Below are 16396 nucleotides of genomic sequence, written 5' to 3'. Positions count from 1 at the left end.
CGTGGAAGTAAGCTCTGGCTATTCACTTTCTGTTCTGAGCAGCACAGCTGTACTGGGTGACACTAATGAAACTGCCAGCTCTCATCTCTGAGCAAAGGAGCTGAACATGGTACATAAGCTACCTTCATCTGCTGGCTCTGGGCCATGACTTGGTGCACTCTAAATTTACTATTCATCCAGTCACAGTAGTAGTATGTGTAAGGAAGATTGCACCTTTACCTCTAACTTGAACCGGACACAAACAGGACATTTTTTCCTGGTCAGAATGCAAGTGTTGTTTAACTTTGCAGGGATTTATTCCTTAATCTTTGCATAAGCAACCTAGACTGGAAGGTGGGCTGCCAAAGGATGCAAGAAAACTCTTTTGAGTTCAGAAGACTTACAGGTCATTGCTTACACCTTCATGTCCCTGTGTTCCTTCTTTCTGTCAGGTCAAAAATGGAGCCACATGCAGTGATCCCTTCATTAGATCATTAGATTCATTAGATCTGTTCCCTGCGTGCCTGTTTTTGCCATATAAAAGGAAAAAATTCCCAGGGTCTTTTTATACTTTTTAGTCCTGTAGAATCAACAGAGTGGTAGGGAAGTAGTTTGGATGATTTTTTCCTCTCTTAAATTAACAATAGAGTTTTAACTAAGGCATCACTTCAGAAGAGCAGTAGTGGAATGCACAAGTCAAGGAGAACACAGCTGTGACTTTCAGCATTTGCAGGGCTGTCAGCAAGAAAAAACATATCTTTACCTGTAAAGTGGGCAAATTTATTCTGTAAGACTTTGAGAGAAAATAAATTTGGAACTTAACAATACTATTTATTCAGAGTCACTTTTCAGCATGTAACTACTTCTTAAAGTTCTCATAATAGTCAGCAGGAATCTCATAAGCATCTCAATGCACCTTACATTCTTACCTCTGTCAAGAGCCAGGAACCAAGTTTATAACAAGACCTATCTTCTTTTATTTTTCTTGAGAGACTCTTTTAATCAGTTCACAGTTGCCTGGTATGTGTCTAATTTTATGCAGCAAGAAAGGGATTAGCATATCCATACTGACTTAAGTTCAGAGATATTTTGCTTTGAAATTTACAAACAGATAGGATCCATGACTGGAATTACAAATGTAGATAAGCATAACACATTTAGAATTGCTTTTCTTTTCTTCTAAATTGTTTCTCTGCAGCTTGTCATTGCTTGTGTAACGTATCAGCAGACTCAGAACAGGCTCAGTGACACAAATGTCATCGGGCCATATTCAGAGTAGGATGCAAACTCTGGTTTCATATATGCAAACACATATTTTAAGATTGTTCACATTTTAAAAGAAAGCTGTACATGAGATATATGGGAGAATAACAAGAAACAAAAGTTCCGCTTTAAATGCATTCTTACCAATATGTCTGGAAAATCTCCAGTGCATTCTGTAGAGGTTAAATCTGTACTGAGAAGAAAGTTTGGCCCTGGAAATAGCACAGACTACACTGTGTAGGTTTAGCCAGGAGCATGCTAAGCTAGAAGGAGGATTGAGTCTATGTGGTCTAAGACCATAGTTTCTGCCTTGAGTCCCGTAAAGCATTAAAACAGAGAAAAGCCTAGATAGCTCATTGTTGTGGTTTAAACCCAGCCAACAACTAAGCGCCACAACAGCTCACTCCCCTGCGCTGGGATGGGGGAAGAGAATTGGAAGGGTGAAAGTGAGAAAATTCATGGGTTGAGATAAAGACAGTTTAATCAGGAAAGCAAAAGCCATGTATGCAAGCCAGCAAAACAAGGAATTCATTCACTCCTTCCCATGGGCAGGCAGGTGATCAGCCATCTCCAGGAAAGCAGGGCTCCATCACGCCAAATGGTGACTTGAGAAGACAAACACCATCACTCCAAACACTTCTCCCATTCCTTCTTCTTCACAGAATCACAGAATGGTGGGGGTTGGAAGGAACCTTTGGAAATCATCTCATCCAACCCCCCTGCCTGAGCAGGCACACCCAGAGCAGGGGGCGCAGGACCGAGTCCAGGCGGGGTGTGAATGTCTCCAGGGAAGGGACTCCACAGCCTCTCTGGGCAGCCTGTGCCCCTGCTCTGGCACCCGCACAGGACAGGAGTTTTTTCTCATATTGAGGTGGAACTTCCTGTGTTCCAACTTGTGCCCATTGCCCCTTCTCCTGTCACTGGGCACTATTGAAAAGAGCCTAGTCACATCATTCTGACACCCACCCTTTAGATATTTATAGGTATTGATGAAATCCCCACTCAGTCTTCTCTTCTCCAGGCTAAACAAACCCATGTCTCTCAGCCTTTCCTCATAAGGGAGATGTTCCAGCCCCCTCATCATCTTGGTAGCTCTCTGCTGGACTTGCTCAAGCAGTTCCCTGTGCTTCTTGAACTGGGGAGCCCAAAACTGGAGACAGCACTCCAGATGTAGCCTCACTAGGGCAGAGCAGAGGGGGAGGATAACCTCCCTCGACCTGCTGCCCACACTCCTTTCAATGCACCCCAGGATACCATTGGCCTTCTTGGCCACAAGGGCACAGTGCTGGCTCATGATCAGCTTGCTGTCCACCAGCACTCCCAGGGCCTTCTCACCAGAGCTGCTTTCCAGTAGTTCAGCCCCCAACCTGTACCGGTGCATGGGGTTTTTCCTCCCCAGGGGCAGGGCCTTGCGCTTGCTCTTGTTGAATTCCATCAGGTTCCCCTCGGCCCAGCTCTCCAGCCTGTCCAGGTCTTGCTGGATGGCAGCACAGCCTTCTGGTGTATCAGCCACTCCTCCCAGCTTGGTATCATCCGCAGACTTGCTGAGAGGACACTCTGTCCCTTTGCCCAGGTCATTGATGAATATGTTGAACAGGACTGGACCCAGCACCGACCCCTGGGGAACACCGCTAGTGACAGGCCTCCAACCAGACTCTGCTCTGTTGATCACGACCCTCTGAGTTCTGTCGTTGAGCTAGTTCTCTGTCCCCCAGCTCTGTATGCTGAGCATGACACCATATGGTGTGGGATGTCCCCGGGGTCAGTTGGGATCAGCTGTCCCAGCTTTGTCCCCTCCCAACTCCTTGTGAACCCCAGCGCACTCACTCGTGGCATGGGATGTGGAGCAGAAACGCCTTGACTCTGTTTAAGCCCTGCTCAGCAGTAAGGAAACATCCCTGTATTATCAACACTTTTTCCAGCACAAATCCAAAACCCAACTCCATACTAGCTGCCATGAAGAAAATGAACTCTATCCCAGCCCAAACCAGCACACTTATCTAAGATTTTGAAGATAGAAGTAGCTTAAACCTTACTGGTTTTAGTACCTAGGGTTAAGCTCTTCTTCAAGTTCTCAGAGTCATATCTATTATTTGTGTTATAAGATCTGAACACAAGTCTGAACTAGTCTCCACCTGGGTTTCCTGTAACTGAGGAGTAAGAGAAAATTCAGCCTCTAGGGCTGGTTCCTCTTATAGTGGAGTTTGGCTTCAGACCCTCCGAGGTACATGGCTTTCAGCTGGCATGCCATGCAATACATAATCGGTGCTTAAGCTTATTTAGGATCTGAATCTCAGATGTTGGCAATAATGAGCTCCTGAAATCACTGCTGAATGGAAGTGCAGAATGAAAAAACTTTTTACTCTCAACATAGTCCTTTCCAAATTAGGATGAGACATTTGCTGAGGATAGAAAAATATCTTGAACATGTTGTACTTGCACTATACCTGTTCTATAGCTAGGCAGAGAACTCACAGTTCTGGCATCTCTCCCGGACTCTGCAGTATGTTCACTTTCAGTTTCAGTTTAGTAGTAAAAGATCCTTTCTTGGCAATGGCTACAAATATCAGAATTCCCACTGTGAGGAAAAGTTTAAATATTCAGCAATTCCCCTTCTTCCCCTTCAAAGCATTAGTTGAAAATCACTATAAGGAATTCTGCTCTTTTCTTTGTTTTTTATCTTGTGAAGAAAAGCAAAACCATAAAACCTCAAGAAACAATATCTGTCTTTGACCTTACCCTTGCCTGGATTGGGCATACGTATGTATGTAAGTAGACCCTTGCTAGTCAGCAGCTGAATGTTTGCAAATTTAATGATTAAGTGTCTGACCCATTCAGTTACAATACTAGAGCTTAATCACACTAGTAACAAGTTCTTAGAGATCTGGAAGCTGTATTCTGCTCGTATTTGCTACTTTTCTTTTTACCTGTTACAGTGCACTTGGGCATCTGCTAGTTTTGGTAAATTCAAGTTGATGTTGTCTTAGAGAGGCAAGAGAAGACCACAGCTGCATGCCCTAATTGTAATTCCCAGAGAACCTGAATCGGGCCAGCTATGGAAAATAATTAATTCTCTTGGTCCAGTATAAAAAGGATCTGATATGTGCTGTTCTAGTTGACTGTTCTTATGATGGAGGGGAGGGCTTTAGGGGAAAGCCTTTAGGCAAAAACACTGCTAGAAGAAGCATGCAGAGCTTTTCAAGCTATATGTTCTAATTCTTGCTTATATTTCTTTTGTGGTTGGGCTGAAGAGAGTTGTCCCTTTGCTCTTAAGCTCTGTGTTTCGAACATAGGAAATTACTTGTCTTTCTCACAGGCTGTAACTGTAGGCTTTGAAACTGTAGTTGACTTAGTATGTTCTTGGCTTGCTGACTTTGCTTTATTCTCTTAACAGAATAAATGATCTCATGTAATAACTAACCTGACAGATCTTCATAATTGATCACTATTCCTCACAGATGAAGGGCACAGGATGCAAACAGAATGAAGCAGTGTAAGTATTGTGCAATGTAAGTATTGATTCTTTTAATAGCAGTACTGCTTTTCTCTGTAAGTGCCCACCTCAGCAATAAGAAATTATGGGGCAAAGTAGAAGTGGGAAGTAAAATTAGAATTAAATGAAAAAAATATGTAACTGATAACTCAGTGAGAGCCTGCCAGGTAGTCTCTCATTGCCTGAGGGTTCGGCTTTACATAAAGCCCTTAACTGTACCAATAGATTCCTTTTGGAGTGCTGAAGGCTAAAACAAGTATAAGTGGGGAAGGAGTAATAAATCAACCCTGCTTGTACTAGACATAAGTTAGTAGTGTTCAAAACCCCTTTATACAATTAGAATGATTTGCAGAGGAGTGACCGGCGTAGGCTAAGAGGTGCTGTGGATAATGGGTAGTGGTATGGGAAGGGCTGCCCACACCTCTCACAGCAAAATTATAACCTAGCAAATTGTGCTTTCAAAGTCTGATGTCCTTGACAAACAAAGAATGGCAAGACTTATTAAAGTGTAGTCTAATCATTGTTATACCCTGATACTGGAAGAGATAGGTGTCAGGTTCTGTTACTGCTGAAGTTTTCACAACATCCAAATGATCTCTTCTGAGGTGTGTGAGAAAGCACGTTGGCACATAATATGTGCACACCTATTCCCAAACCTGCAAAACCACTGCAGGAACCCTTTAACCTGTTCTTTCATCTTCTCTTATAGATCACTGTTGTCTCACAATCTGTTCCCACTGAGCATGCTGCAGTTGTCTAACAAATTTCACATTCACATGGTTGACTCACATTACACTCCACAGGGTCTTATAAATGTTCTGAAACTGACACTTGTGATTACAAGTTAGTTGGGTAAGAAGAGGACCCCTGGGCACAAATCTCTGTTGTACCTGAAAATTTTTTTGGCACCAGTGGCTAAATCTATCCCAAGCCTACAAGGTCAGTTTGCAGCTTAGTTGCCACCCATATTTATCTGCCTCACACATGGAAATTTTGCCATGATAGTGATTGGATCTCTAGGAAATATCTCAAGTAGATTGTTTCCGTGGATAGCCTGTAATTCTCATTCTCTTAAAACAATCTTCCAGGGTATGCCATTCTCCTGAAGGTGCCATCTTATGTTAAGCTTAAAAATCAAAACATAAAACAAAACAAAATATAATTTTGTAGTAATAGAATTCACCTTGATTTCAACCCTCAATGGCTTGTAACTTGGTAAACCTTGGTCACAGCACTGTTAACAGGTGTAGGCATGTTCTGATAACCAATAAAGGTAAGGGGTTGACTACTAGAAGGGACAAAGAATACAGTGTAATATCATTAAGTAACTTGAATTTCTTATGTTAGTTGTGATAGCTCATATTATGGAGGCACTTAGGAATAGAAAAAATACGGAAGACAAGGAAAGTCCTGTTTATACAGCCTCTTCCCCTAAGCACTTTCAGATTCTGATGATTTGTCAGTAGGAATTCCTGCTGAGAACTAATACATTTAATCAAGCAATAGTATGACAAAACCCCAGATAACTACAGTTACTAAGGGAATCATTCCTACATGTATTGTGCAGATTTTAGAAACAATAGCAATTTCAGAAGCAAGTGGAGGAGGAGGGAATCAGATTGTTGAGACTGGTTTTAAAGTATTTAGTATGTAGCAAGTTTTAGAGTATTTAGCATGAGGTGATATTTGAGAAGTTTTCAGCTGAGTCTCCTGAGAGAACTGTTTCTCTCAGTCCATGATCAAGGCAGTGCATGGCCTTGTGTGAGATAGGAACATGCCTGAAATGGAAGAAGGTTTTAACTAGGATTTTGTAATTCACTAAATGAAATGGCTGATTATTTTCAACTCTCAACACAATCCACTTCTGAACTGCTGAATATTGTCAAAAATAAGGCAGTCATTGCTCTGAAGTAGCTGTTTGATATTGAGACAATGCAGCTGGTATTTTTGTCTGGTGTTTTTTTTCCAAGAACAAAAGCACATAAAAGCAAGGGAGCTTGCTCAATGTCTTGGAGAAACTTGTATTTTTTGTGGTAGACTGTAAAATGAGCACTGAAAGGGGGGGGAAATAACTTTCTCTGGCTCTGCCTTATGTGTGTTCCTTAAGTTGTCAAATATCCACGTAACATAAGGGTTCAAGAACTTCAGCATTCAAACACTGTCACTGCAACTGACTGCACCAAGGGCCTAATATAATGCATGCTGAAGTCAACAGGAGTCTTTCCGTCAGCTGGAATGGATGCTGGATCAGGTTCAACACAACACAGAAAAGCAAGCTCTGCAGCTCTTGCTCTCAGAGGAGCTCTCCACTATGTCAGCTGAAGTAAACTCTCCATTAGCTGAGTTGGTATTGTCATCTGTGATACTGAACACGTAAGCAATTCTACAAAATAAGCCATGTGCTAGAAGGTACTGTGATAGGCACTAAATGCAGGTAAGTATATATCTTCAAAAGCACAATCTCTGTGCTGTATATGTGCTATGATGTGCATTATGCAAAGTTTCTGCTCAGCAGAATTAGTCTTTTTATTCTGTATTTAATTTTGATAGTTAAAAGACTGTATTTTATAGTTACTCAGCAAAGAGTGTTCACTAAGATGGGGAACTGACATGCAGGGAGATGGACATGCAGAGGTTTTTTCTGAACCTATTTACTGATCTCCCTTGTGACCCAAGGCAAAGTTGCTATAGCTTTCTCCATCATAATTCAATTGCTAAAATACCAATAACTCTTAACTAGGGGCCGTAAAATGCTACCTGTGTTCTACTGTGAATGTGTCCTCTTGCCATTCACAACCTGAAATCTTAGTCCTGCAAAGTTTTGCTTTTTATTTACAGCCCTCTTAAGATCTAGATAATACAGTCTTAGTCAGAGGTACAAGCAATAAAATATTACAATATAGTTGGCATCTCTGAAGCTAGACTACAACCCAATCAAACTGACACAACTGATAAAATTCAGTGCTGCAACTCTTGCAAAGCCTTTGCAGCACTCTGAAATGTTTGACTACAGAATGGTCCTGAAATCAGTATGGTTTTGCCATAAAAACACACTATATCAGTGCCAGGGAATAGCATCCTTTGTTGCACTGATTTAGTGCTCTGTGCCAACCCCATTCTCATCAGGAATTGGTCACCAGGGACTACTCAAAGTGTTTTGCTACTTTTAAGTAAGAAATCTAAATTAGTGGAAGCTTCAAGTGGAGGCATATGTTTTCTTTTGCGACTAGAAATCCCTCTGTACTTTGCATCAATAAAACAGATTGATTCTAAATTTGCTAATCCTGTTGAAAATGGTTTTATTGTACTCTCTCTTGAGTCTTAGTAAATGGGGATGGAAAGTGATAGTTCTAGTAGATTCAGTGTGATGTAGATGGTGAGTCAGAACTCCTGAAGTCCAGCATGTTGGGGTAGTTTTGTTTTGTTTGAAGAAATAATATAGGGCAACATTATAAATGTACCTTCAGCCCTAAGTAAGCTTTGTTTCTCACTCTTTTCTGGACGAACTAATTTTATATTAGGTAGCAAAGTATTTCTTCTATGCAGAGGAAGAGAAAGTTTTGGGTTCATACTACTATTGCATATTTGATGACAGGAGAAAATATTAACCATAGGTATCTCTGAGGTACCTGTGGTGATAGGATGCATAGTATCACAGCACCGATCCTCCTATGTAAATTTGTTAAAGCATTTCACTGACTCTTCACTGTGTGGAAACCTGTTCAGTAACTACCTAGCTTTTAACCACTTGGGGTTTTTTGCCTTGCCTTCTGCCCCACAGGAGCAATGTAAATTTAAATCAAAGATGATTTACAATGTTTTGAAATATGGTGTATGTTAAACTTGTAAGTGACAAGTATCATTAGACCTGATGGGAAGGATGAAGACGACTGTGTTCTGTGGCACGCAAAAATGCACTGCCTGTAACAGAAGCTTGCAGCAAAACTCCCACCCCAGCATGTTTCCTACTGCTTTTCCATATTGCTGCAGGTGATACTGCAGAGCTAAACAAAAAGAAACAGATTTTGCTTTTTCAAAGCTGCATCTTTCCTTCTTTCATCTCTTCTCTGCTTATCTCTTGCTGTTGTTCAGACCCCCCTCTAGGAGGAACATTAAAGAACAATGCTGAAAAACAAAGGAAATAACAAGAATGTTTTCTTTTAAAGAAACCTTTCTCAAGAGTCTCTGCTCTCAAATGCTTACCTTCAGATTTTAATGTTGTTGTTTTGTGTTTTTTGTGTTTAAACCCATTCTACTCTGTCATAAAACCTCCTTGTGTCATTTCCAGTGTCAGGATGGGAAACCTGGGGCTTGAATTGTGTAAAGGTACAGTTACAAGGAGAAGCAGATGGAAGGTAAAATATTGGGTGAGATTTTCTGTCTGTCTAGCCACCCGTTCATTTATTGTTCATTTCCATCTGTCTTTGCCTGGCTTCCAAGTTTGCATTGTGTATTTCTCTAAGTGCTGTTAAGTGCCAGAGATTTGACTGAGTGCTGCACTAGTGCTACATTAGCTTATTTCAAGAAGGAATAGTATTTAGTTATAGTGAATTGGGTTTATGGTCAATGTTTTTTTTACAGCTTTTTTTAAAAATATAGTTGCTCATGGGTCTGCAGAAGGCTTTTATGACAGGTTTATTGTGTAGCCCATCTTAACTGACATGTTACCTACAATGTAGGACATGCTCCAGGGTTTCTTTTTCTTTAGTGCTCATATCTTTATTTGTCTTGCCAGTTTTTAATCCTTATTCTCACTTTTCAGCTGGCTTGCCTCTTGATACTTTTTATTATTTAAGATTTATTCAGCAAAATGGTTGTAGTTCTTGTTAGTATGGGAAAGGATTCAGTAAGGTAGCTGGGATTGTATACAGCTTTTAAGGTGACTTTCCTGAATTCCTAAGCAGGTCTGATCCTGTTGGTAGGTGTTACTTTAGACATAAGCTTCTTGCCTCTGTCTCCCCAGCTGGATCGTGGAGATGCTAATGCTACTCTCTCAACTGCAAATGGATGGTTGAGAAGGATAGTTAAACAGTGTTAACTGTTGACTGTTTTATACACCACGCTGATAGTTGTCAAGTGCTGCACCCTCGAAAAGACTCACAAAACCTGGTGTTTTTAAGCTCACTTGACACTTTGTTCAGATAAACACCAGTATTCTACATGTAACCTGAAAATCTGCGTATGTGTATATATTGGAATGCAAAGTCTGTTGTTGACATTACCAGCAGCTTTAGGTTAGAGGACTAAAATCACCCACAACGAAACTGCTAAAATGTTACAGAATCCTGCTTAGAATGATGACGGAAATGTCCAGTGAACTCTGAGTGATGTGATGCTAACAGTTCCTGGATATGGAAAACAAGATATGGCTACTGTAAAGTTAGCCAGAGCTAAAGGCCAGGTGCTGATGTTGGGAGCTTTTAAGGAGAAGCTATGAGAAATGACCCAGGTCAGATCTGCAACTGAGAGGGGATGGATGTTTTGAAGAAAGATCAGGAGCTGGAGTAAGGGTACTTATCTTCAGGTCATCAGAGCAAGATGGTAGTTTTAAAGACTTAAAAATACAAATTCTGACATCTTTCAGCACCTAGACGTGGTTACTGCTTTGTTCTCAGTGTGGTTCTTTTTTGACTGTTCATTCGTTCATTCATCCTTTCTCTGATTTCTTGTCCTAAAGTAACAGTTGTGTGAATTGGCTGAAAAACTCCACAAAGTTACATAAGGCTTTAACAGATTCTCAGCCATGGTGGGCAGGGGGAAATCCATCCTCTCTATTTCCAGGCTCCTGTCTCCTCCAGGAGATAGGTGCACTGATTTTTCTGTTAGCTCTATTTGTGAAATAGTTAAATGCTGCTAGGCATTGAATATCAATGCAGAAACAGCTCAGCTATGATAAGCCTCACAACCCTATCAGCAATTGCTATACTGTTGTGAAAAAAAAAATAAATTCATATGCAAGTTGTCAAGTTTGTCTCAAGACAAATATATATTTCTTTGTGAAGCTTAAGTATGTCACTAATTTTTTCATTATTATTTTTCACTCACTTGAGAGTGCTTCTTTATACAGTAGACTTTATTGAAAGCCATTTGGGTAAGAATGATAGGATTAAGAAATGTAGTATTAGAAACTTTCTTCATACAAAAAATTGTTGCTTTCTCTCTAAGCAATTATGTTATTGGAGTACAACTGGAAGTTCCCCAAAACTTCATGCCTGAATTTCCGAAAAGAGTAATTCCATCATAATCAATCCCATATGTTGTGCGAAAAGAAATAGCTGTCTGTACTGAATTTGCTTCAATGATATACATTAAAATATTCATTATATATTTATAGTGGACACAGATACAACATGTATCTTCATGTCTTGTAAATAAATGCTTTTTCTGTTTGCTGGCCAATTTCATGCTATAAGCCTTTCTGAGATACTATTCTGTTGAAATCTTAGCTGACATGTTTTGTTTCCTGCCTTTTTATAACTTTTCAGTGGTTTGGGAACTGAATTATAATACATTCCTCAACCTGATTTATTTTTGAAGTTGCATGGTCACCAGAGTGCTGCTAAAACGTTCAGAGTGAAAAGGAAAAAGAACCTAGAGTTTTTCTTCAACCTGTTTTGCAAGCTTGGCAACACCAAGTAGCAAATTGGTGTTGGCATGTGCTCTTCCCCACATATTCTCAAGGGAATTTCCTGATATGAGGACTCTCTAGTCTTTAAAATACCACAACCAGCTCCTTTGCCATATTCCCTTAGAGAATCTGAGAACATAGGAAAACTGTGTCCAATGTCTGCTGAACTCTGACCTTCTGGGTATGGGAGATATGTGTTGGAACCTACCCATTATAGATTAGACTAGTTGCTCTGGCTTCCCTGACTGTTAAGACCCTGTAATTGTGTTACTGATTTCCCCAACATAGTCAATCCCATCTGCAGAAAATGTTTTCATGTAGTACTCCCTTCAAGCTATGCAATAGCCAACTTCATTACCATTTTCCTTGGCACACCTCTATGTGCAGATGCAGAGATAACTGCACTGTCTAGGATGTTCTTATGAGATCCCTTAGGGTGGGACTAATTCTTTAATGACTACCACAAGTTATTCCAATAGCTCATTGCCATGGTAGTGAGAGACTGCTCACATATCCTGTTGCCTTTTTCAGAGAAAAGAATGTTTGTGTTCTGAGAAATGCAGTAGATTTTCCTTAAAGCGTTTATGAAAGAGGAGGAGATAGCCATTAGACTGTCATGTAGGCTGCTTTTCCAACCCCACAGTTATCTGGCAATAAATACTTGGTTAGGAGTAAGATGAAGTTGTGAAATTGAATCATGATGTCTCAACAGATGGTCATAAGCAGCCTAAATGAGGTGAGTGCATCATACGCTTGACTTGACTCTGAGAAGATTTATACAGTTATGTTCTAGCTTAAAAGGAAATACCTAAATACCTTTGCTAATCTAGATCTGTACTACATTCACTTTCAAAGATATACAATATCTTCATTGTACTTTAAGGTAGATTATTGGTTCTCTGAGCAAGAAGGCATGTAAAAAATGACAAAAGGGAATAGGCTTCTATTGAATTTACCAGAACAAGTTGATGAATTGTATGTGAAAAGGGAGGTTGGAAGTATAAATATGTTCTACATCCTTTCCGTGACAGGCTATGGAATATTTATTATAAATGGAGACATAAAGCAGGAATAATCTTCCCCATGACCTCACTGTGACAAACTGGCTTTCTAATTCTTGCTGAGTGCTGATTATTACTTGGCTAACACTCTGACTAAAGATGAAGCACGTGCTAAGTTGCAGGAATTCTTACAAATAGGCTAAGCTATTTTCAGAAGGGCAATTTTAAGGACACACTAATGTTTTTACATGCAGGAGTATTTTTTCTTAAAGAATATGAGTAGATCCACACATGTGCAGAACCTTCAGGCAAATAATATGAACGCAATTGCTCATACATGCATTATGTTTAGGGTTTGGTTCAATGAAGTAGGCTCATGAAGTGAGAGTTGGGGAGCTTGGTTACAATGCTATGAAAGGCACTCTCATCTTTTTTTGGAGGCATATATTAACGGAACAGGCGTAACATTAATCAACTTGTTTTAATTTTTATCAACTCAGAGAGGATGATACTGGCAAAGGTACCTTAGAATTAGATAGGTATAACATGAAAGCGAGAGTTAAGAGGTTCTTTGTTGAGTTTTATCACCTGCTGGAAACATTTGAACTGTATTTATGTACAGACTTTCCTCACGGAAGGAAGCAAGGATCCTGCTGCTTGTAGCAGTGCAGCTGTTTCTATACAGTGCTTTCAGCAGGCTAGAGGGAAGGGCTACAGTGAAATCACAGAAGGAAAAATAGTCATAACTAGTACCATTAAATTAAGAATTGTGCCTTTCTTCATGCAAGGTTTCCCCTACATACTATCTTGATGATTTTACTGTGGTCTGAATTAAGCCAAAGCTACTTCTGGTCTGTACTTTGAAGGTGGCAATGTCCTTAAGCAAAGACTCACCATATCTGTCTGACCATCTGTAGACCATCTCCTCTCTAGACCTGTAACTTCAAGGAGCCAAACCTTCTAAGTGCTCTGAGCAGTGTAACATAGACTTTATACTGTTTAGGTTTAACCTGGACACATGTTAATCTAGCAAGCAGGTCAAGCCAGTTAGACTTACCTGAAAGTTGTTTTTTCCATACCTTCCCTATGTTGCATGACGTGATCTTCTAAATCTTGCACCAACCTTTGATAAATTCGTCTTATGCTTACATAGCAATGAGCCATAGTCAGGGGACCTCTGCAATATCCTTCTTACTATGTTTTCAGAGCCTGTTAGTGGTAGGTAACCTCTTTGCAGTTTTGTTCCACATTAAGAGGGCTGTATAGATACAGAAACAAGGGGGAAAAAAGGTAAAAATTTTCAGGTCTTACTGATACTGAACAGCAAGAATAGCACATTTCTGGGGATAGTTGTAGCATTTCTTCTAATAATGTCCAAAAAGTGTATAAAGGAAGGATTAATCATTCATTTGGTAATAATCTAAACACCTGTAACTTGCTTTCAGAGTTTTCCCGTATGACATAAGAGTTCCTCTACAACTTATTCTACCATCTCACCGTGCAGTCTGCTTCTATGATACAACACTTCTGTTCTGAAATTAAGACCACTAGGGGAGATCAGTGGAGGGAATTGTCTCTCATGAAGAGTGTAAAACATCAAATAGAATGAGCAAACACCTCTCTTAAGTTCTATATGAGCTGTGGGAAGTTTCTGCTTCTATGAAATTTCACAGACTGCCTGAATATAAATCTCCTAAATCTGTGAAAAAAGAGGATGTTTTTTTTTTTTTCTTTCAGATCCAAAATATGAGACTTTTTCCAAAACTAGACAGGCTCAGCATTGTGCAACATTGACAAGACAGAAGAGCTGTCTCCAGGCTCAGTAGCATGTTTCTATTGGCTCTGTTACCTGAGGCCTGTGGTATTATCAATGCAAGCATACTGTTAATCCATGTAACATTATTAAACAAGTAGGTGTATCTTAGTTCCTCAGATGGGTCAACATTTCTCCTATTTTACGAAAAGTCTGATAACTTTGTGTCTCTGACGTTGTTTTCACTAAAATGGAACAAATCCGTTTTTGCCAGCAAGTCATCCAGCAAATGCAGGGGGTTTTCTCGTATTCTTGCTACCTGCAAAGAATCTCAGGCGAGGCACATCTGCAGAGCATCTTTCACAAGCACATACTGCATTGGTTTGGTTGATTTCAGCTCAGCTGAATTTGACAAAAAAAGTCTTGAGCAAATCTTAATAGTAATAGTTGTGGTTTTGTGTATCGCATGTTCACAGGGTAACACAAACTTTTACATAAAATACACTGGAGACTTAAACATATGCTTTCCTATTACTGTGAGTTACTCTGCCGTATTCTGTGTCAGCGTGTCAGATTTGAAAAAAATAAAAGCATAATAAAATAGTTTCCAGTACATGTTTAATTTCATATGCTTGAGGGTGTTACATTGGTGTACAATGTTACTCCTATAAGATGGCTTTACTCCAGCATTAGAGGTGAATTTTTAGTGGTTCCATACTTCAAGGTCTCACCAGCTTCAGGTATAATTTCATGTTCTTGCCTGCCTTCAAAACTTAAAGGAAACATCCAGTTATTAAATCAGGGATAGAAACAATAAAAGAATCCAAACAGTTTTATGAAAGGTCTATGAAGTTTTAAAAGGAATGTTTCTGTGAAGATCTGGGAGACAATAAGAATCCATCAAACTGTCCTTTGCAAGAAAATTTATGGTTCTAATTTTGCTGGTCTGCGTAGAGTATTTTCCAGAGGCTTTTGGGAATATCAAATTTCCATTTAGGGGAGTAGTTCACTAGAGAGCACAGTAGAAGACCCTAGAGAGATATTTTTGCTCTGAATCATTAAAGGTTAAACCCATGATCACAAAGATATTCAGTCAAATCTTGCCCTTATTTTCAAACCACAGAAAGATGTATGCAACTTAAGTCATTCATGTGAGAAGTTGGATATCTTTGTGGGGGCCACAGAAAGCTGGTCTGCTTTCAATGCCTTGGATTCTTTCAGTTCTTGCCTAGACTTTTCACTTAATTCAGCAGAGCAATGGTGTAGAACAAATTGTCAAATGCATGCACAGAAGTCCTAGAACAAAATTTAAGCTATGCCTGACCATAGCTGTAGGATCAGATGTTGTTCATGTTATTGTTTCTACATGCTTAAATTCTGCAATGTCTTATGGGTATTAATTGGTACCTCGTGGGGTGATTCTGGGTACAAGGTTGTGTCAGAACGAAAGGCTGTGGTCATGGATGGGAGGGGAATCAGAATCGGGCTTCGCAAGAGAGATGTTGCTCCATAGCAGATGTCTATAAACATGCAATACTCCTCCCCTTTGCAGGAACAGAGGTCAGATGCTCTCAGAAAGGGACGTCTAAACATGATGGGAATACAGAGTTCTCCAGGGCACCTCAGATATTCTGAATGACTTTCTTTAGGGATCGTCATGGAAAGGTTTTAACCACATAAAGTAGAAATTAGTGTTGTACAGGTATTGCCTAAAAGAAAAGTTACACTATATGTTTTTAAGTGTCTAACAAAGGAAAGGTATTTTATACATTTTCAAGTATTAAGAAGCAATACATTCTGCATAGGCTAATAGGGATAAATTTTACTTGCACTTTAGGTGAGCTGCGTAAAAGCAAGGATTATACCTGTAGGTAGGAAGCTCAGTATGGGCATGGCTTCACAGCTAAAGAAACTGCTTCAGGTTAGAACACTTTTGTAACTATTGATAGTGTAATACTACCTTAATACAACAGCACTATGCAGCTTTCTCTCTGGCTGAATTGAATATGACTCAATATAATTTTGTTGCTTTGACCTCTAATAATTAAAGAGAAAGGCTTCTAAATTTTGCTAATAGGATCTGTGTAGATATCTACACTAAAATGGAGAAGCATACAGAGGGGTCATGGTGACTGTCCCTTTAAAGAGGCTTGTGTATGTAACTAAACAATGACTGGGAACAGATTTCTTCTTCAAACTCCTGGACAAGTTGTAGTACTAGTAGTAAGATAAAAACCAAAAATAAGCCAATGTGGAGGAATAGAACTCCTAACGCCAGA

General features: G+C 39.8%; 1 long non-coding RNA gene across 2 annotated transcripts in view; it reads left to right on the top strand.

Annotated features, from left to right (window-relative positions):
• The first annotated feature begins 4641 nt into the window (after nt 1-4641).
• Nucleotides 4642-16396, top strand: part of LOC142060948 (uncharacterized) — a 32100-nt gene continuing 20345 nt past the window's right edge. For both annotated transcript variants that reach the window (XR_012661990.1, XR_012661991.1), the window contains exon 1: nt 4642-4735. This is a non-coding gene — a long non-coding RNA (uncharacterized LOC142060948). The remainder of the gene's footprint in view (nt 4736-16396) is intronic.

This window comes from Phalacrocorax aristotelis, chromosome 8 (assembly GCF_949628215.1).
Source record: "Phalacrocorax aristotelis chromosome 8, bGulAri2.1, whole genome shotgun sequence".
NCBI lineage: Eukaryota > Metazoa > Chordata > Aves > Suliformes > Phalacrocoracidae > Phalacrocorax > Phalacrocorax aristotelis.
This window is presented reverse-complemented; position numbering and strand designations above follow the sequence as displayed.